Source organism: Heliangelus exortis, chromosome 5, assembly GCF_036169615.1.
Source record: "Heliangelus exortis chromosome 5, bHelExo1.hap1, whole genome shotgun sequence".
Lineage (NCBI taxonomy): Eukaryota > Metazoa > Chordata > Aves > Apodiformes > Trochilidae > Heliangelus > Heliangelus exortis.
Genome location: NC_092426.1, coordinates 34949564 through 34971821, shown reverse-complemented (window position 1 = coordinate 34971821; position 22258 = coordinate 34949564). Strand labels below are relative to the sequence as shown.

The window sequence follows — 22258 nt, the reverse complement described above, 5'->3', positions numbered from 1 at the left end:
GCATAAGAAGAGAATACAATGAGACTGAAAAGCAAGCTGGTCTTCTCTGATCTCAAGTGGAAAGTGTGAACTCTGATCTTCACAGGTGAGAGCTTTGTGCATCACTCCAATTTACTACTTCACTTCTTGAATCTGTGTGCATAATAGAGAACTCCCAGCACAGAGTTGTGGCTATCTTAGGCAATCCACTGATATTTAAAGAAGGAAGTATCTCAAATAAGAGACCAAAACAGTTATGGTACTTCGTTTGGCACAAAGAAACTAACTGTAAAATCAAGAGCCAGTTGAAAAGAAGGATGCTGAAAAAATGGTGTAAAAAAAATTAAAATGCCTACGGGAAGAAAAGAGAGAGCAAGACAAGGAAGAAATTTGAGCTCTCTTCAAGCACTGATATAAAAGAATCACGTGATTGGAAATCAGGTTAGGAACAAGATTTCTTTTGTTTTCAGATTGATGAAATAATTTAAGAATTTAAAATTTCCAAATTTTGAGTTTTCATTGCCATGATATGCTTGCCAAACAAATTCTATTATTATTATTATTATTATTATTATTATTATTTACTACACCTTGGTGTTCTGAAGCATGATTTTAGGAAATGTAAATCAATGAGCAGTTGCATATGTTCTCAAAACACTTCACAAAAGAACTAAGTTTTTTCTCTATAGAAGAAAAAACGAGGCAGAGAAATAACACCTCTGGTAAAAGGCAGCATCAGAATGAATTTCACAGTTCCCAGTCCCACTTAAGCTATTCTATGAATCTTTCTGTCCATTTTTGGGGTTGGTTTTTTGTTTTGTTCTTTTTTTGTCCTCGTTTAGTTTTGAGGGGAGCTAGAAGGGGGGTTTTGGGTTTTTTTGGTTTTTTTGAAATTCAGTCCATGAAATTCTGTTTTTTACCTGCTTCACAGATTTCACATCTGCTCAGCACCTCAGATTTAGTTGCCAATTCTTATTACTAACCTGCATATTGAAAAATATTTTAACAGCAGAAGCCTTTTGCTATGAACTTATATACAAGCTGAGCCATGCAGAAACACAACGTACCAGGGTTGCTCATGCTTCACAAAACATCAATATAGCACTAACAGCTACAGAAAACACCTTCAATGCTGATTAATATACAGCAGCAAGAATACATAGTACCAAGTACAGTTACTAGTTCTAAGTTATGTTCCACATTTTAAACACAAAACTAGGAAAAATTCATACATAAAATGGATAAAATATGTATTTCATCTCCCAACAGCTCTCTTTATTTATGCAATCTACAGAACTCAGTAATGGGAGCTTTACAAAACCCACTGAATTTCCAGGACATAGTATTGTTGTGATTAAGCACCCAGACTCCTTGACATCCTCCAACATGCTATGCTAAAATAATCCATGCTGCTAAATCCTTGCAATCTTTTTTTAATCTGGGCTAGCTAGATTAAAGATAAGTGGGGTGTGTCCAACCATATTGAAACTGGGAAGTTTGCAGACAGAGCATGTGCACCATCATTCTTGGGCTGCCTTGCACCAGGTGACAGGCCAGAGCATGGAGCATCACTATCCATACCACTGAATCTTCAGACTAAGAAAACTGCAATAAAAGCATAAAACCCTCACTGCTTTATAGGTTGTCAAAAAAAAAAAGAAAAAGAAAAAAAAAGAAAAAAGAAAAAAGAAAAAAAAAGAAAAAAGAAAAAAAAGAAAAAAAAAAAAGAAAAAAAAGAAAAAAAAGAAAAAAGAAAAAAAAAGAAAAAAGAAAAAAGAAAAAAGAAAAAAAAGAAAAAAGAAAAAAGAAAAAAGAAAAAAGAAAAAAGAAAAAAGAAAAAAGAAAAAAGAAAAAAGAAAAAAGAAAAAAGAAAAAAGAAAAAAGAAAAAAGAAAAAGGAAAAAGGAAAAAGGAAAAAGGAAAAAGGAAAAAGGAAAAAGGAAAAAGGAAAAAGGAAGAAATCAATGGGATCCAGACTTTAACTCTCTTCATTCACTCACATAAATTTAACTTTTTGAATATGCAATGCATTCAGTCACACAGCAATATGAAGGCAAAACATCTCATAAACACCCATTTCCTATTAAGCAGACATACTTAGTTATTAATAACATTATCCAGTTTTGTTGAATGGTACAACTGCAACTTTCCAATTCTTGCATACCTTACATAATCTCCCAGCTATCATATGCCAACTTCTGGTAATTCACTGCACTGGCTTTAAAGATAAAAGAAGGTAAAAATATACTAAGCATTTTTTATTTATTTTCCATTTAAAGATAATAATTGTAGTTATCATTGAAATACCATAATGCAAAAACATTACAGAAGGCAATTGCTAGCTTGGGAACATCCATGTTTCAATATGAGTATCTAATAATTTAATCCACTTTCTCAGATGCATGCATACAAAATGCACTCCAAGAACAACTTATCTATCTTTACAATGAGGCTAAGGAGGTTTTCCTAACTTTCTTCAGACTCCTCACAGAAACATCTTGCAGTACAGGTCTACACAATCCTAATAACAGTAACACTTTGTACAGCCACCACCTAAACCTTGGGGAAATTTCTGAAAAAAAAAAAAAAAAGAAAAAAAAAAAAAAAGAAAACATCTGCAAAAGGTAAGAAAGGAATGCAGCTCAGTATCTCCTCCTGGCCATTCAGAGAAATGGTACCCATAAAGCTGCCATCTCCCATTACAGAGAACAAATAACGTGCCTGTGAAAAAGCAAGAATCACTGTGGCAAAACCTTCCCCATCCCAACCCCACCCCATGCAACCTGGCCTTATTACCAGTGGTGAATGAAGCTACCTGTCAGAGGGAAAAGAGAGTACAAATAAAATTAGCAGCTTTAAATGCTACAAAATGTAAGTTAAGGTCAGCATCAGCCACTTAAGCACAGTGACCACCATCCCTTTCCTCCTTCCCTTCCCCATTTAAGTATAGATTGAAGAGAATTAAGCAGTTTCAGGTTAATTTGTATGCAGAATTTTACAAGCTTTATTATGTCAATATTAACAGAAGAAAACAGGGAATCTAACAATACTAAGTTTATGCTGCTGAATGTCTTGCACCTAAATGTCTTTACAAATCCAATTAGATTTCATCTTTGGAACATAACCAAAAATCAGCTTTACTGTGTAGCACTTCACTATTTCTAAAAATACTGTCTGGTAACAGGGGTACACTTGATTGAAACTCCCAGGTGTAAAACTTGTACCATGAATTTCAAGTAAACAAGACTAGGTGTATAGGACCATGAGCTTAGAAGGTCATAAAACAGCCAGAACAGTAACTAGTGAAACAAATTAAGATTTAAATACAAATTTGTATAAATAGATTTGTTAAGAGCTGGAATTTAACAATTTTTAAAATTCCACTGGGAAACTATTTCCACTAATGAACAAAAATTGCATGTGTACATTGCAGTGGTATAACATGGTGACACAATCACTGGCAAAATTAATAATTTGGGCACTCTTTATGGAAAGTATATAGTAAAAACCCCAAACTGGAATCTAAACAGAAAGGGGAAAACTGTTCACTTGCTTTCCAGTAAGTTAATACCTAAGAAATTTCTTTTATTTCATTCGATAAAGCCCTTTTTCACCGTCCATGTCCCACTAACAGTGTTTGTGATGAAAATGTGCCTCTTGAAACCACAAAACAAAACCAAACAAACTTTTGTACGGTGTGGTGGGAAAGAGATGGGCACAATATTTCTTTCTTCTGTCTGTAACTTTGAGACCTATATATCAATAAAAGCCACAATAATAGCTGCATGTAAAAATCAACACCAAAGATGGTGCCAAGTGAGAACACAAGATTATTCAAGAGGAAAGATAATTAAAACACTCTTTTCCAAGGGCTCCTCTAAATTTGTGAAGAAAACTGCTTGTTTCCAATATATATGCCCTCTTAAGGAAAGGTTTTGTTGCTACAATAAATGAAACCTTGGAGGGCAAGTAGTTTTCTGCCTCACACAGTGCAGCTCTGCTGACAGTTTTCCAGAAGGACATCTTTGCAAAACCAGTATCACTGCTACCCATCCCTCCCTACCCTCACCTTCCAAAACCACACACAACAATTTTCCAATCTTACCAGGTCATTTGTCACTCAGAAAACACTTGCATTTGATGCAAGGCTGCATGGGCTGAATGAACTTGAGCATTTCACGCTTGCCGTGTTATCTTTTTACAACCCCCCTAAAAATATATTTATCTGTGAAAGGGTAAACCATGTACTAAAAGGCAGTCCTTTTCAAGAATCAGGCACATTCTGAATAATCATCCCTGTCTTCCTTTCAACACGAGTTTCATTCCAGAAGCAGATTAAAAGGAACCACCTACAAGAACTACTGTGCTTTAGAAAACATGACGAAACCAAGTATTCTGTCGCAGTCTGAACAGAATCCAACCTGCTTTTCGAACACTTCTACAAATAGCCAGTAGAAAGTGGGGAGGGAGTGTAGCCCTCTAGCATCTCCCTCCTGAAAAACACTCTTCACATATAGAGGATGCATTCAGCAACAGAGTGGGCAGAGTCTGGCAGCGGGTGGCAGTCAGCCTGCAGGGTGGGCTAAACCCCCCTTCTGTACTGTAGGAAGCATCCCATGCTCCCAGCAGTCCCAAAGCCAGCACTGATTTAGTGGCAGCAAACCCTACTCCAGCAGGTGACTGTCAGATGGTACAGAAAGTGGAGCATGCATTCTTACCTGTCTGGATTCCTAAGAAGGCTGTCACACCTGCAGCTTTAGCAAAAATGGCCAGCGGCTGTCAAGACCAGCTTGAGATGAATCAAAGCATGGTGAAACCTAGAAACAGAAAGACCATGAGTATGAATAAACTTTGAATGGGAGACAAGCAGGTAAAATCTTTTTTCAAAAGGTAAATGGTGTTGTGCAAATTGTGCTTGAAGCAACAATGTAGAGTTTTAAAACAGCAAATCTATGAAGTTCTGTAGCTAAATTTCCTCATGTCGGAGAATCCGCATCAGAAGTTTCTGACTACAACAACTCCAACCTATCACTCTCTGAGTGAAGTAATTTTCTTCCAGAACACATTCTGTCAGTAATTTGGAGATGAAACAAACATTTGGTTACACCTGAGAGAAAGAGGCCATATACAGTGCTATGGCCCACTTTTTTTTTTTTTCCCCTCACTACTCAACATAAAGCCTACAACACATCAAACACAAGGGAGAGCAGGAATGAATTTATCAAAGTCACCAAATGCAGTCCTGTAAGAAGTCTCAAAGAGAAGCAAGAAAAAAAAAAAGTTTCAAATCTGGTCCTTATTTATCAGGCCCTGTAAAAAAAATTAAACAAAACAAAAAAATCTACATTTTTCATCATTCTCTTTAAAATCTGATCTCTGCCTATTACTACAAAAGGCTTGCATTTGTAGATGCTAGGAGCCCTCTAAAATCAGACTCCACAAACAGATGTTACCATGGAGATATACCCTGCAGTCCCAAGAACTCTGCAGAGGCACAAGCTGGAGGCAGAGCACATACCACCAAATGCATTTTTGTCCTCCTCTACTCCTACAAGGCTCACGTATCACAGGAGATGTGGGGTGAATCACATCCTAGAGACAGATTGAAATCCCACTCTAAGCAGAGGAGACAGGAGGAGAAGACCTGGATCATTTCTCCAACCTTGTTTTCCCCACTCACATTTCCACTGCACAGCTACATAAGTACTTGTGCTGAAATGAGGCAGAAAAGGCATGGACCAGGAAAAGCATACAAGGATAGCTACTACATAAAACCACAGTACAAATGCTATTTATTTCATTAAAAGGATCTCTGAAACATGATACATTGATAAGCAAATAATTTTAAGTCACCCACTGGTACTCTCTGAACAGTTATTTATAGATAGAGCTGAATAATGTCTGAATACTTAGTGGCAACACCATTAATATCAGAAAAAAAAAATTTTTTTTAAAAGATGCCAGACAGCATTGTCAACAGAGCTCAAGAACATAATTGTTTCTATCTTTCTTCAAGCAATTAATAATATGGCTTTCATGGTTGGTTTTTTTTAATGAAAAAGTTCAGTTTAGGTTTATTTACGAAATACTGTGTGAAATTAAGACCTTGGAAAAACAAGAAGCATCACCAAAACAGATGCACTACAAAATATTCATGACGAGGTGCAATAAAAGCAGATTCCAAAAAGCAGAGAGAACTAAACTGATGTTCAAAATAACATTCCAGGAAGAACTGCATTTTAACTTCCACAAACTGAGACTGTCTCTTTCAAGTAGAAGCACATTCTAATTTTAGAAAAGTTCAATTATATTTCAGTTTAATGAAGCAATCAAAAGGTTTAAAACCTATTTGCCTGTGATTGCTACTTACATTTCAGCAAGTCATTTGGGCAGCAGGTAAATAAATAATCTCCACAGGTGGTGGACTTATGGTCAAGAAAAGTTTACTTGTTTTCTCTAGGGCAAAATTCTTCACCTATTCTAGCACTACTAAAAAGCATCATAATTCTAACGTTCTAACCCATAACTCTCCATTTTCTTTGGTGTTAAATTACAGACCTGCTGTGTAAAGACAACTTGGTTTTGTTTTTTTTTTTTGGTAAAAGATTGCCTGTGAAGCTCAATTGTGATTGGGAAGGCCGCCTACACAGCAGAGAGAGTGAGAAAAACCACACTTGCTGAGCTGAAAAAACATTGGTGTAGGCGTATGTAATGGAGGAGGGAAGAAACAGCTTGGTTCTACTGAAAAAGGCTATTTTCTTACATCATCCTTGGAAGAACTAAAATATGCTACTTAAAGAGAATTCAGAGGATTCTTTGCTATGTTCCAGCTATCAATATGCAGTACTGTAAACAAGATGAGGAATCCTTGCAGATTCATCCCCCTGATTTCAGAATCTGCCACCTACCCAAATTAACGTTTCACTTCTCCCACTTCTCTGCCACATTCTGCAAAAGCTGTTCTCCTGGAGCAGCAGGTCACCTGCAGAACATCAGTTCCAAGCTTTAGGAGCCTTATATAATTAATAACATCAGGAATTACTGGAATAGCAGCCAAAGCCTTTTCAAAAAGGAAGAAGAGAATGCTCTCCAGAAACACTAAGAAACTTTGCAGAACCTAACAGTACTCAAAAATGCTGAAAAAATAGCTATAATTTCTCTCATAAACACATAAAAACCATTTTACTCCCTAGCCAAAACAGCCCATTCATCTCACAAGAAAAGTGAGCAGGTCTTTCAGGATGTCCTATTAACCAGATTTTCAAAAGAAAGAAGGAATGAGCATCAGTGAGAAATATCCTTCTCAGTTTTGTTTAGGAAGGCACCACCTATACACATCATCATTTCTAAATAAAGGAGTCTATATAAAAGTATTCTTGTGCCATCATAAAGCTATGAAAATATTTTCAGTAAGTCTGTCTTTACCTTCATAATAAAACCAAAAGCCTTTTGAGGTATGTTTGTTAGCTGATTATTGCTGTAATTACTGCCAGAGGAATGAAGACAGCCAGGACAAGTTTCACCCATGAACTTCAACAAACATGAGATGATGCACTTGCAGAGCAAAAGTTGCTCTGCACCCCTGACATCAGACACCAGCCTGCAATCCATTTATTTCCAAACCCCAATCACAGGGTGACAGGACTTCTGCCCCTAATTCCCTTCAGTGTTCCAGTGGGTATTTTAAAAGCCCTGTGCATAGCACTAGCCTGAATTCCTGCACTCCCATTACTCTGCCACACCAGAGAGGAGGACTGCTGGAAACCACCTCCAAGCAAAGCTTTCACACTTGAGTTTCATCCCCACCCAAAAGAACACTGTCCTTGAGGATGACAAATGCCAGAAAATTCTAAGTAGCACTACTACAAAGTAAACCCCATTTTTATTTTCAACTACACGGTTGTTAAGCAATAATGGTTATTACTCAGATGCATCAGAAACACAGGTAAGACAGGGTTTTAAAAAGCACCAAGCCAGCTAACTTGCACAAACCTATGTGGCAACCATAAGCAGCATGTTTAGAAGTCACAGCTGAGCTCCTAAAATTACTCTTAAAACCCAAGACAGTTGCTCCAGAAGCTCGCTGAAGCACAATTTCTTCTAGGTTAGAAAGGCTGGAAAGGATGAACTATAAAAGGGAGGTAACAAAACTCAGCAGCAATAAAAATAAAAAATAAAAAAAATAAAATAAAATAAAATTAAAATAAAAAACAAAAAACAAAAAAAAAAAACAACCCCACCTCCAAGAGACAGGAGGATCTGAAACAACGAATATGAAGCAGTGAAAAACACAGAAGCAAGAAAATAAAACTGAAAGGCGATGCAGAAATACAAACAAAATAAAGGTGTATAAAAAGCACTAAGAATTTAAATCCCTTATTCTGGGAAAATTGGGAGTAATTTTTTATAAAAGGTTAATAGACTCCTACTAAACTTTGAAATTACAGTCAGCTTGACTTTCAACCTAGTGAACAGTGAAATACTCTTTCCAACGCATTACTGAAGACTCTCTCCATACTAATACAAGTATAATTCTAATAAACAACAAACACATGAAAATACTACACAACAGATGAATTGCATACATAAAATTTTTCTATCCTAATAAGATGTATCCTTTCATGCTCAGCTTGTCAAGCTAGAGAACATTAGCTTCAAGAGTCACTGCCAGAATCTGATCCCTTGTGTTCTTCTCTAAATTTCACTTTTATATAAAATGGGGTTTTATTTCTTCCTAGTGAAAAAAGAACAGTACAAGATAGTAGAAGCCTGCTATCCAAACTATCAGGCTCTATGATCTCCAGTCAGACTAAGGCTATTAGGGAAGAAAAAGCCCTAGAAGGGCACAGAGGGCTGTCAGGGGATCCTCTGCTGTTGCTGACATCAAAATACAGAGAGAGTATTTACCTTTTGCTTTTCAGACACTGAGCCCTTTTGGAATTTCTGAAAGATATGCAACTAACAGGGAAGAAAGCTCAGCTAGTGAAACCTTTTTACCTTCTCATATCTTTTTGTGAAACAGCAATATAGAAAAACATACTGCACTGAATTACACTTCAATTTTTGAATTAAGGGAGATTCAGCTGAGGCTGGGTGGGTGTCTGGGTTTGTTTGTGTTGACTTTTTTCCACTCAACAAGAGTAAACTAGAAGTCTGATGCAGATTTACAGCCCAATACAAATTCAAATACCTTTCACATTATAATTATACAATATCAATCAAAATTAGTACCATTGCATTTAGTTCATTAACTCCTTTGCTGCCCTGTCAAGAACAAAATTTTCATTTACTTTAATTTCACCTGAAAAGACTTCTGATGCTCACAATATCATTTTAGTGCAATAAGCCATAACCTCTTCTGATCATTCATTCACTACCACCATGGCTTACACACTTTTCACACTGAGGACAGGTTTTTTAGCCTGTGACTAACAGCAGCTCAATGGCTTTATATTTACCTTTCATATAACTGCACATCCTACAAGTAAAATACCTGGACCAGGAAGATAGTTCCAACTGGAAAGAGCCTCTTACCTTTAAGATGGATAATGGTTGTGTCCAGTGCTGAAGCAAACAAAATGAAACATCAAGGAATACATGGAGCACAGCCATGAAAATGTGAACTCAGGAGTTACTCCTGACAATGGCAAGTGCTTTGTCTATGGCAGAAAATACTGGAGGAGTAAAGATAAAGGGCAAATTCAGGAATTTGCAAATTCACAATTTACCCCCTCCAACCTCCATCCTTTTATATATAATTTCTATGCATTTAACTGTTATTAAATGAAAAACTGAGGTGGCACCTCAACTGACTTGTATTTGGAATTTTAAAGCTGTTTGCTCATGAAAACAGAGTCAGCACCACAGGGAATATGCTGCTGTTAGGATGTTTTCCATTCATAGGAGTTCAAAGTCTTTTGCAGAGAAGGTGAATTTGATTCCACCAAATACAAAGAAAGGGAAATCAAGGGAAGAGAAAGAAAAGAAGCTGCTGGAGGTCATCCAGCAGCCGGTCAGAAATATCAGTCTAACATCTTCTTGAACCCATGGCAAAGGACCATAATGACTTCCCTTTATATGAAAGCTTTCATCAGCACTTGGATGAACTGATAATACACATCACGTAAGCAATAACACATTAGCTAGACACATCAGGTGCCAAAAAAAAGAAGGCAGAGAACCACCTAGCAATGGACAAAGTAAAAACCATGAAGCTGCTACTAAACAGCATCCCTGGATGCCCACCAACCAGAGACTTTGGATTGGCACGTACTAACATCCACCAAACAAACAGAACATGGAATCTCATTCCCCCAGTCTGTCATAAGATAACAGCATATTGCATAAACTCTGTGATTTTCCCACAAAAAGCATTTCAGACAGGAATATTGCAATGCATGTTTGTGTTAGCTGCATGCATGCTATGAGCATCACTCCCATAAGCCCTCAGACCCCTTCTCAGCACACCAGAAATCTATCACACATCTGCTACAAAGGAAGATTAACAATAAAAGCTGAAGAGATGTATACTGCCTGTAAAATTCACTAAAAGAGGCATTAACCATATTACTATAGTTTCAAAATATCCAACAGAATATAAAAAATTCCACTCCACTGAGAATGTATTCAGTCTTCGAAACCTTTGAAACTGTGTTGAACTGAAAATTCTGGTAATATAAAGAGAAGATACGGTTTATGGAGCACGAAACTATCTCCAATTCAAAATTCAACTTTAATAAAAAGACAACTCTTTAGCTGGAAAGTTTTTTGTATATATAACTCAACTGCTTTGCTGTGTTACAAGCCTTCCTTCAAGGAAAACATTCATCCACACCACTTCTGAGATAAAGCAGAACTCATTTCCATCCTACTGAAAGAAACAAAACTAATTCAGGATATTCTCTTCTACCACACCCAATGCTTTTCAATGGAGAAACCTTGTTTAAACCTGTTTTTCATGGGAACCAATAATCTGTTACTCCATAAAACAAAAGCACCTTCTGTCTCTATCCTCAGTTGACTCCCTTGATGGAGTAATTTCCATTAGAGTGGGGCTTTCTCTACCCACTGAAGGACCTTCATGGGTAAAATTTAGGATAAAATTTAAAAGGGTACTTTGCCTGTTTCCCCAGGAAAACTACAAATTATTTTGTACTCTTCTCAGTAGACAGCTTGCTTATCCACATTTCAAGATACACTCTTCTATAAACAATAGTGCACAGTTATCCCTTTGGTCATGTAACGTTTCAGGAAACAAAAACCCCATTTTTCTGTCTACTTAGATGGCATCAATATTATTACAGCTTACATAAAATGTTCTGCAAAGAATTTATTGAAAACAGGCACAGTCTAGCAATTTGACCACATGTCTAAAAGCTCTGCATAATTCAAACAAGCAATTTTACTTGTCTGTTCTGCAATTTTCCCATTAATGAAAATAATATTTACTTCACAGGGGTCAGAATGATTAATTTCCATGAAGAGCTTGAATCTAGAACAGAGAGTAATTTTATAGATCTCTGAGGAGAGAGGGTGAAGGAGAAACAAATTAGATTTTATCTTTCCAAATGAAAAACTATGAGTTCCAGCAAAACCAGATGCTTTTTCATTTCCAAGAACATAAGCAAAATTACACACAACAAAGAAAATTCAAGGCTTGTGTAATTCCTCTAAAACTACATGCCAAGCCATGAACAGAAGCAGACTCTTCAGCACCAGATTTTTATCTGAGCAGACACATTTTGAAACACCCCTTGATTCTTGTCCACCCCAAAATTGCTGCAGTTTCACTAATAAAATGAGATGTAACATTTTGAGAACACAGTGCTCATTTATCCGTGGGAAGAAGGGAAAGGGAGTTACAGAACACTCTGAACACATTATCTTTAATAAACCCAAACCAAAAGAGAAATGTAAGGAAGTACCTTATGCATCCAGAGACTACTAATATAGCTTAAAAATTTTAAGGATTCATGAAAGTGAATTCCCAGTTTCAACTGATCAACCCAAGCCCGGAAAAATTTACAAAGCCCACATCAACTACATACCAGGTATAGCTGAGAATCTGCTCCACACCTTTTCTTTGCTTAAAAATATGAAGTGACTTTGAATGTCTGGCCCCCAACATAGGATTCTCTTGTCAGTAAATATACAGAAGCATGAATTCACTAACACAAGCACTGACTACACTGGTACAGACACTGAAAAATTAGGCTACCTCAGGTAGTTCACTCTGGGTATTTTGAATTAATTTCTACAGTATGTTTGATAGGGTAAAGAGTCTTAAGAAAAAATGGTCTTTGTCAAAGCAAGTATCTGATGTGTTTATGGATGGTGCATTGTACAATAGATACCATAAGGACCCAGTTTACGTACATCAAGTTTAAAAGTACCATGGGTCTGAAGGAAATGGAGTAATTACTCAAGATACAACATTGAAGCCAAGTTAGGAGATGGAGATGGAAGGAAGTCAGAGAGGGTTTTTGCCATTATTTTTACCAATAGAAGGGGCCTAAAATGGCATATTCATCTATCTACAAACACTGCAGTTAAAACACTTTGTAACTAACACCCTCAGATACAGAGAAAAATTAACTGCTGAACAACTCATGATTTTAATAGGAATACCAAAAAAAATAGACACTCTTGTTTCTGAAGAAACTGCAATTCTAGGAAAGAAACTAAAATAGAAAATATGGCCAATCAGATTACGAAGCAACAAATCAGCAAGGTTATCAGCTCTTAATTAAGTATGTGAAATATTTCCATGTTCCCACAAACTGAAATTCTGTACTTTGGTAAGGATTCATTAGTGCTGAGGAAAAACACAACATAGAAGACGAGAAAAAAGGTGACTTAATATAATGTTGTAGCATAAAAGGAAGTAACAGAGGTTTTGCTGGGGTTTTTGTTTGTTAAATGGCAGGAGTTTACTTTTGCTTTTCAAAAAAACACTCTTCTAAGGCAAGGTTAGCAAATGTTAGGAACTGCAACCATGCAGCACCAGGCCAATGCAGTCAAGCAGCAATTACAGACATGGCAGCAGCTTACAGATGTTAAAAAACAAAGGCTGTGTGCAGGGCACAAGGCTGGCAATTCTAGAGAGCAGTAAATGTCTGTGGTTTTTTCCAAGCCACAGCATCCCCACAGAGGAGGAGCAGTCTTCCAGAAGGCAGCCAGGGTGCTCTGAGCACCTCTTCAGCCACAGCAGAATCACCCAACACCCTCTACCGAGAAGCATGTCCACTTCTTTATCAAATAGACTCTGTATAACAGAGATTGCCATTAAAGAGCAATCTCCTACCTTATAAACCAAACTAAAAAAAAAAAAACAAAAAACAAAAAAATTGGTAACAGAAGCATTGGTAACCTGTAGCCACTACTAATGAATGTGTCTCTTTAAGTAGTTTCACAATACAAAGAGCATCTTGTGCTCTAGTCCACTTGATTCATTCTCCATCCCATTCAAGAATACACAAGAAAAAAAAACAAAACAGTTCTTCACCTTCATTCTGCCCTTAGGGCAGAACATGACTACTCCTAAATAAAAGCCTTGAAAAAAGCCTGTTCAGTGATTCACCACAAAGATGAACATGCCAGCAAAGGTTTATGTTCTACCGACTGAATTTAAACATAAAAAGTAACTCTAAATGTCCAGGTTTTCATAAAAATATTTGTCCATTCGTATCAGACAAAATGTTGCACAGCTCAGCAAACTATACTAAGAGGAGAGCTAGAAAGCAGCACTACCAGGTGTAAGTCATGGACTCCACATATGTCATTGCTTTGAGTACACGGATAGAGGAACATTTTTTAGAAAAGGTTATTCTCTTGTATTATGTGAGAACAATCATAGGAACAAGTAACCGTTTTGAGTTACTATCCATATTGTTCCTATCCAGAAAAGCTTGCCTGCATGTCTTGCAGTGAAACCCAGCAAGCTTTATTAAAAAAAATTTCCATTTACTTTAAAATGCACTATCTTGAAAACACACAAACCAGGCTTCAAGTTGTTTTACAAATAGGAAAACACAGAAAATACCACCTCTGCTGCAGTATAGCCATCTGAATTAACACCACAGTTTTTCTCCCCATACATTTGGAAATCCATTTTGAAAATCTACAGGGTTAATACACGATGCCTAACGAACACTGACAGTGTGTACCAAGAACCTATAGCAGGTCCAAAAGATTTTTAATACAAACCTAATGACATGAGAGCATCACTACTACAAGTGCATGATGATTAGTTTCTGATGGGACCAGGAAAAGCACGGGAAAGAAAATGCTACCAACGCATCACATTGAATTCAAACAATCTGCAGCAGCTGCACGGATCAGGAGCACAACACCAACAAATCCCGTTTATTAAAAAAACACATTCCATAAGGGAGAGCTGATTTCAGAAATATCCCACCAAGGCTCCCACCACAGGGCCAGTCGAATGCATTATAAAGATTGTATGTGCTGGTGGTGGAAGAGAGTTCTATTGCCTCCTCCTTGGAAGTGTTGGCTTTCAGCAGGATCAGACCCTTGCTTCAGCCCACCCTGCAGCTACACACATCTCTTCCTGGAGGAATTAGGAAGGGGAAAGTAGGAGCAGAGGGAAGACAAAAGCAAGATAAACACACACCCCCTTCCAGAGGCTGCATGGGCTCATACCAAGCTGGCATGGCTGCACTTCCATACCCTGAGCTGACAAGGAAGAAAATTCTCAATTTTACTAGGAAAGCATAGAGCTCATCCAATCAATACTGCTATGACAGCAACTGTCAAGAGAGGGCTGAGCTTCTAGACACTGGCTTTACTAGAGACCCCAGACAACTGTTTATCAATTTTGGTAAGAGTTCAGGTGTCTTTTTCCTCTAGAACATTAATTTTACCAGGTACAAGGAAGCCTAAAATCTATCAGTACATTCTGAAGTGAGGTTTGGATATAGTTTGCCTCTTATTCCAAGAGATTTAGCAGAAGCATTTGAAAAAAATGCAGCAGATCCAGTTACCATACATGGCACAGTTTCTTCTTTCAGCATGATTGATGTAAAGTGAATTGAAGATGAGCCCCACAGTCCTGATGTCCCATAGATGGCAGATAAATCAAATAAGCCCAGATTGGTGCACTCTGTTAATGGAGCTACTCCTGACCTCTGGCAAGTAAGCCCATAATTCATAAGTAAAACTATTCTGCTGAACTAGTTTTTAGAAAGGTCACAAATGGTAATCCAGCAATTGCATTATTTCCTGACAATAATTAATAATACACAATTAAAATCGACCCATATTAGGGATATCCCGAGATATTTCCTAACCCTAATTTCAAATATTTGGAAAACACCGTGGTTTTGGTAGGTCACAAGTATTTGTAATTCAGAACAAAGAGTTCTACCACCCCTTACCTCACCTCAGTAGTTGAGAACAGAGTAATTAGCTGTAGTTTTTATTTAATAAACAGAAACATCTTTGACAAGGGAACTTTTCCAAATCTAAAGATTTGTATTTTAAACACAATTTCACATGGTACCCCATACTTTGTAAGATGATGATCCAGAAGGACTGCCTTACCAGTGTCCCAACCACCACAGCCACATAATAAAGTAAAAATGTTAGGAAAACAGCACTTTACTGCACAGAGAAAAGACCATACAGCAAACCCACGCTTGGGCACAGAATTACAGTCATGTTCACACAGCACTCTGGAAATGTAAGGATTTTAAACATATTTCTAAGAATTTTACAGACATTATCTCCAGACAGGTTGGTTGCACACTGCCAACCCAAAATAGATGATAAAATACCCTAGAAAAACTGGTAGTAATAATAATAATACAAAATTTACACCAGAGGAGAAGGGACTTCTATCACACTGCTCACTCAGTTCTTTCCATCTATTGCAACAGGGTCTCCATTTACAGCCTCAGGTTGTTTTCAAACACAAAAATACCTTGACCGTAAGTATTCCTTGCATCTCCTTGACTTCCTGAAATATTTTGCTATCAGTCAAGAACAGGTAAGGGTTCATTTCCTCATATCTAGGCTCAACACATAAAAGTGTTTTCTGTCCCAAACCTCACCCAGAACTCTACCTCTTGAGAGGGACGTGTTTGCTTTCACCCAAAATGCTCCTTGTGATCCCTACACCAGGCAGCAGGCTGCAAGCACAGTTCACTGATGAGAGGACAGCAATATCCAAACCAACACAGAACAAGGCTCCAAAGGAAAACCACCTCTAGCAAACCATGCTGCCAGAGCAGTGTGTATTCACAGATCCAGTGCTCTGCTCCCCTTACCACTCCAGCATTTCACTTTGTTTCATTGCAAGTTAGAGAAAATAAATCTTAATATATTGCAAATCAGAATTTAAGTGTGAACTGTAAATGGAGGAAAATTTGCAGCACAGGGTCATTACAGGAAAAAGAATACAGCTATGATTACTAACATTGGAGGTAAATAAGGAACGTCACTGTAACTAGAACAAAATTCCCCTTCAAAATAATGGTAACTTAAAAACACCAACATAAAGCCCTCTAGCTGAGTGATGCCATCACTCCACACAAGTCCTGAAACCCTTCCTCCCTATGGCAGGCAGGGAGAACAACCAGAGATACTTGTGAGGACCTGTGGTGTCCTTGCCCTCTAAGCAAAACCAGGGTAAACTCTATTGCAAGTCAGATCACACCAAGAAAAAACATGCTTTGTGGAATGGAAGACTAATTTGGTTGTATGGTAATGAACACAAAATAAATCTAATGGTTTTACTGGATCTCTCCCCTACCAAATAGTGTACCAGCATGTGTGTCTGTGTGCTGTGTTTATGTTTAATTTTCCATCAATTCAAATTCCAAGTCTTATTCACTAATTTGCCAACTATTGTGCCTAGAATCTGAAAGGAAAAGCAAAGACATGGGAGAACAAAAAGATGCCAAAACACTTACTTCAAAGAAATAACTGGCTGAAGTTCTCTTTTTCATTATTTTTGTGAACTTCAAGAAGTTTATAGATATGTCCTTATATTTGAGAACTAAAACCTAGGGCTTTGAAACAATTTACCTTTAACTGCAGCTGTTAACATTTTCTTAATCATGCTTACATTCACAGCACAAATACCACACTGCAAGACTCACAAAGGGATTTATTTTTACATTTCTTTCACAAACCATCTGTTTCTCAGTAAAATACATGCATAATGTCCTGTCAGCCTTAAAACAAGCTCTAAAGTGAAAGGCCCTACCTTCCTCCTCCTTCCTTTCAGACCTTACTTGGCAGACGGTCAAGAGGATGTTTATAATAATAGAGGAAGTTTACCAACCTTCCTTCACAGGTTAAAGATACTGGTGCCTTAATGAAAACATTTGACAATGCCTTTTAGCACTCCAAATACTGAACATGTATTGGGTTCAAAGATTTTGTTTAACATTACTTGTAAAATAATGCTCCTGCATCCATATCTGCAAAGCTGCCTTCTCACACCTGTTGGGCATATAAATCCCCAAAACACAATTTTCACTCAACCACTCTCATATTTAAACATTACTTTAGTTCAGATTAAGTCTCAAAAACACTCTTGGGAGTTAACAGTCCCCAAGCACTTCAGTATTTGAAAACAAAATCCTTAAAGAGTTCCTGGTTGACTTCATAATTTTGCCTAAACATCCATTTGAAGATGAAGTTGGGTAAAGTTGCTAAGCAGGTCACAGTCAGCCTTACATAAAGTGTACTGCACTAATCACACAAACAAAAGCTCTAGTTGCTTACTGGCTTTGTATGGGTTATGGAACACATTGTTTAACATTACAGGCCAAGAGTAACCCAAATTCTATCACAGAACTGTCACGGTTGGAAAAGACCTCTAAGACCACCACGGCCCACCATCAACAACTCCCCCCCTCCCAAATCAAATTAAATATATTGATAAATATCTAAATTATCTGGATCACCATTCTCACTATAGCATGTCCTGAAGTGCCTCACCTACATGATTTTTAAGTACTTCAAAGGATGGTGATCCCACCACCTCCCTGGACAGCCCATTCCAATGCCTAACACCACTCTCTCAGTAAAGAAATTCTTCCTCATACCTAACCTAAACCTCCCCTGTTGCAACTTCAGGCCATTTCCTCCAGTCCTACCATGATTTCCTTTGGAGAAGAGGCCAACACCCACCTCCCTGCAACCTCCTTTCAGGTAATTGTAGAGATTGAGAAGTTCTCCTCTCAGCCTCCTCCAAACTAAACATTAACAATTCTCTCAGCTTCTCCTCACAGGACTTGTTTTCCAAACCCTTCATCAGCTTGGTTGCCCTCCTCTGAACTTACCCCAGCACCTCCATGTCCTTCAAGACAGAATTCAACCAGCACTCAAGGTGCTCACCAGTGCCAAGTACAGGGGCACCATCACTTCCCTTCTCCTGCTGACCATACTATTCCTGCTACAAACCAAGATCCTCTTGGTCTTCTTGGCCACCTGGGCACACTGCTGGCTCATTTTTAGTCAGCTGTCAACCCCAGGTCCTTTTTTCCCCAGTAGCTTTCCAGTCACTCTTCCCCAAGCCTGTAGCATTTAACTTCATTCCTCCTTATCTCACTTCTGTGGAACAAGAATTACTCCATTCCCAAGAGACATAAGTGAGGCAGGCAAGCTGATGGTCAGAGGGCCTCTGGCAGGGGTTCCCTACTCCTCCAGGCATGCCCCAAGGCAAAGCAGCCAACTCACAGCCCAGTACCATACACTCCTGTACCAGCAAGGGAATTGAATTCCACTGTTATGGAATTACACTGGATTTTAACAAGGTTTCAGCTAGTCCACCGATTACTCTCTAATGGAAAAGGACCATCTTTAAAAACCAAAAGAAAAAAAAATAAAAACACAGCCCATCACACACTAAGGCCTTACTTCCCAACAGGATCCACTTGTCTAAAAATAAAATTTAAAAAATTTACTTGGACACATACATCCAAGTGGCACACAAACTTCTAGTTTTATCCTTCAGGTTTAACCTGTCAGAGGGTAATTCCGTACTTACGTTCGTTTGGAGCATGTGGGAGCTGCAGACAAAAGAAGTGTTGGCTTTTTCCACTCTCAGCCCTTTTACATGCTGGCACCAACAAACCAACAGCCAGCTGGTGATGTAGTGACCCAGACAAGAAAGCCACTTCATTTAACAAAAAGCCATTCCCAGCAACATTGCCTGAATGGCTACCAGAATGCTGGTGCTCACAAGAGACTATGGGGTCCACAAGAACAATTCTTGTCAGTAACTAAGTCAATTCAGGCTGAATTAAAAGTGCACGGGGAGCTACAATACTAATTATCTACAATTCCACAAGTCAATTTCCCAAGGTTCTGTTTGTGTTCAGAATTATCATCTTAAGCCAAAGACAACTAAACAAGGAAACTGAATCTGGGTTTTCAGACAAGAACCTCCTCCATCACACCAGAGGGTACATCACAGCCTAATCCAGCACATCCAACACACCAGACCCTAAGAAAAGTCCATCTCACTAAGGCCAACAGGACTATGAAAAAACACAGATACAGCTAATAAAAACTTCAGAAGTACTGGTTATGCAGGGCGAGTAATTTTTAACTCACTTTTTTCCTTTAAATAAGTAGGTCCAAATACTGCAATACACGAACCAAGGCTTAAGCACTGAGCTGACCATCCACAAAGTGACTGGTCACAAAACTGTTCAAAGCCTTTCACATTTGTAAGATGTTAAACTGTGCTTTAGCTTCTAAAAACACCATCAATATCAATTCAGAAAATATTTTTGTATATTTTGTATGAATTTTATCAATATAGGTCTAAAAATAATCTTCTAAATAACTTCTAAACTCAATATACTTTTCAGAGAAAAACGCCATAGATAGGAAGTCTTAAAATAATGGCATGGATGACACATTCAGCAACTTTTAAACTGGATTAAAAGCATAACTGTCTCGTGTATATGGCTTGCTATTTGTAAACATCTAATATATTTTGCCCGAGGGAATAAATTAATGCTTTTACAGCAAGGGAAATGAAGGAAGTATTAAGGATTTTTAATTGTCTGTGACCTACCAAGGATAACGAGTATACTTCTCACTGGGTATCATTCTTACTGATTGAAATACAAGTAATTTCCCTGAAGACCAAAGCAGATCTTATCAAATGACTATTATGCCCTGAAGAAGCCATAAATTAATAATGTTATAGAGTGACTTGATACTGTATGGGGAGGAGGATGAAGGTGGAAAAGGAATACATGTCAGTAAATTGCAGTTTGTTCTGAACATGCTAAAACATTCTGAACATACTAAATATGTTCATATTTATAGTACAAATGTAAATAAAAGTATATGTTAATATTTATAGTACTAAGCATACTAAACATTCTGAACATACTAAATGATTTTGTATTTTGCATGAACCAGCAATAGGCAGATGAAACAGGTAAATGAGTTGCAGAACTGTATGAAGATACACAGCTCTCTAAGGAAAGTTCCCATGCAAGTTCTATCACATCAACCCCCTACCTAGAAGACATTAATTAGCTCTGAATTTAGTGACAGCAAATTGCATCTTTTAAAGAGACTTGGCTTTGCAAAGGGAAGCAAATTATTCTGTAAATTTTAAGCTTTGTAATAGAAAGAATCGAGAGCATCGCTGCTGCAGAAACAAAGATACAGAATACTGCCAAGCAGCAGATGCACTTTCAGGGAACCAGAAATCTCAAATATGTTCCATGGATCAAAATACATAAACATCCAGACACCTGTAGAGTTCTGCACTCATTGATGCTCCTAAAGAGAACAAAAGTAGATGGAGAAAGAAAATCAGGTATTAAGTAAACAAACAAAATAATGATTAACAAGGCAATTTTTTCACATTTCAAAGTCAAAGCACCACTGGATTGATTTTAACAAGCAATTGAAAATAATTCTTAAGTACACGCAAAGAGAGGGCTCACATCAGCAAGAACCATTATATTTCAGAAGTGACAGAGAATCATAGAATAGGGTTGCAAGGGACCTTAAAGATCATCAAGATCCAACCCGACTGCACGGGCACCTATTTGAAGGAAATTTGGCTGTAAGATAATCCAAAAGAGAATGAAATAGGTTTACTTTACAGAGCACAAGAAGACAGATTAACTTTGTAAGAAGAGCTGCAAACTTTGCCAAAGAGATCTGTAGTTTTCTGGTTGCACGCTGCTGGCAAGAAGAATGCCTGACCTGCATGGTGAGACCCAAGCTGCAGTTCAGGTGTAGTTTTGGTTCTTGATGGAGCACTCATGCATGTTGTAGGAAGAGCCCTATCCAATTTCACTGTTCTTGAACAATAAAGTCTCTCTCAGATACCTTTTGCTGAATCTGTAAGCCCATATATGAATAAACTGACACACAAGACACAAGTTAGTCCAGAAGTGGTGGATATTGGTATTTCATTTGTCTGACATTTCATTCACTGCTCTCATTTGCACCCTATTTCTATTCCACGTGGCTTTTGCTGTCCAAGTCCCTTATTGTAACCAAGCTTGTCTCTCTGCCTTTCAAACTACAGGCTGGCCAACAGATGGTTTCATAGGTAATGGTTTGTCACCACTGACAAAATCAAGTTTCTTTGTAAGTATTCTATTTGTCACATTCAAAGAAACTAAGACTTTTTTTCTGGATTTTTTTCATATAACCAAATATACATTATGTTTACAAACCCATACTCATTTATCTTTTTACCAGATTTCCTAAAATCCCAATAAAATGTATGCTGACACCTTCCTTTTTACCTATGCAATAAAATAGAAACATTCAGTAAGTAACTGATTTTTGGAGGACATTGCAGGACACTGCTGCAGTTCACTTGTATTGATTCTTTTTCTTTTGAGGGAGGTGAAAGAAATAAATAAAAAGGGAAATAATTGAATTATCATACAACCCAATCAGTCTTACTCAAACATGTGCATAAATACTGTCATTACTGTCAGAGTATGGAAAAGTGTTAAATACCAACAAAAAAGTTAAGCCACAGGATTATTTTAGCATCAGACTGATTGCATCATTCTAACTTTTCATCAGAAATCTAACCAAGTGCATCCTTTTGCCCTGAACATAGAGATAATGTTCCTAAATCCAAACTCCAAGCAAAAAAAGCATTACAGTAACTGGTGGTCATGGTCCTCTCTCATATGAGCTAAGCCTAAGAATCCTAGAACCAAAACAAAATACTAAACCATAGCAGCAAATGGTAGATTTGTTGGACTTTGCAAGCACCACAGCTTGATGTCAGATCTAGAGAAACTATGGGG

The 22258-nt window shown here is 37.6% G+C and overlaps 1 protein-coding gene across 1 annotated transcript in view; it reads right to left on the bottom strand.

The window, feature by feature from the left end:
* SIPA1L1 (signal induced proliferation associated 1 like 1) overlaps window positions 1–22258 on the bottom strand; it is a 198092-nt gene that overhangs the window by 128611 nt on the left and 47223 nt on the right. Inside the window, exon 3 of the mRNA XM_071744541.1 lies at window positions 4697–4795. The gene's annotated coding sequence lies outside the window, so the exon portion shown is untranslated. The remainder of the gene's footprint in view (window positions 1–4696; window positions 4796–22258) is intronic.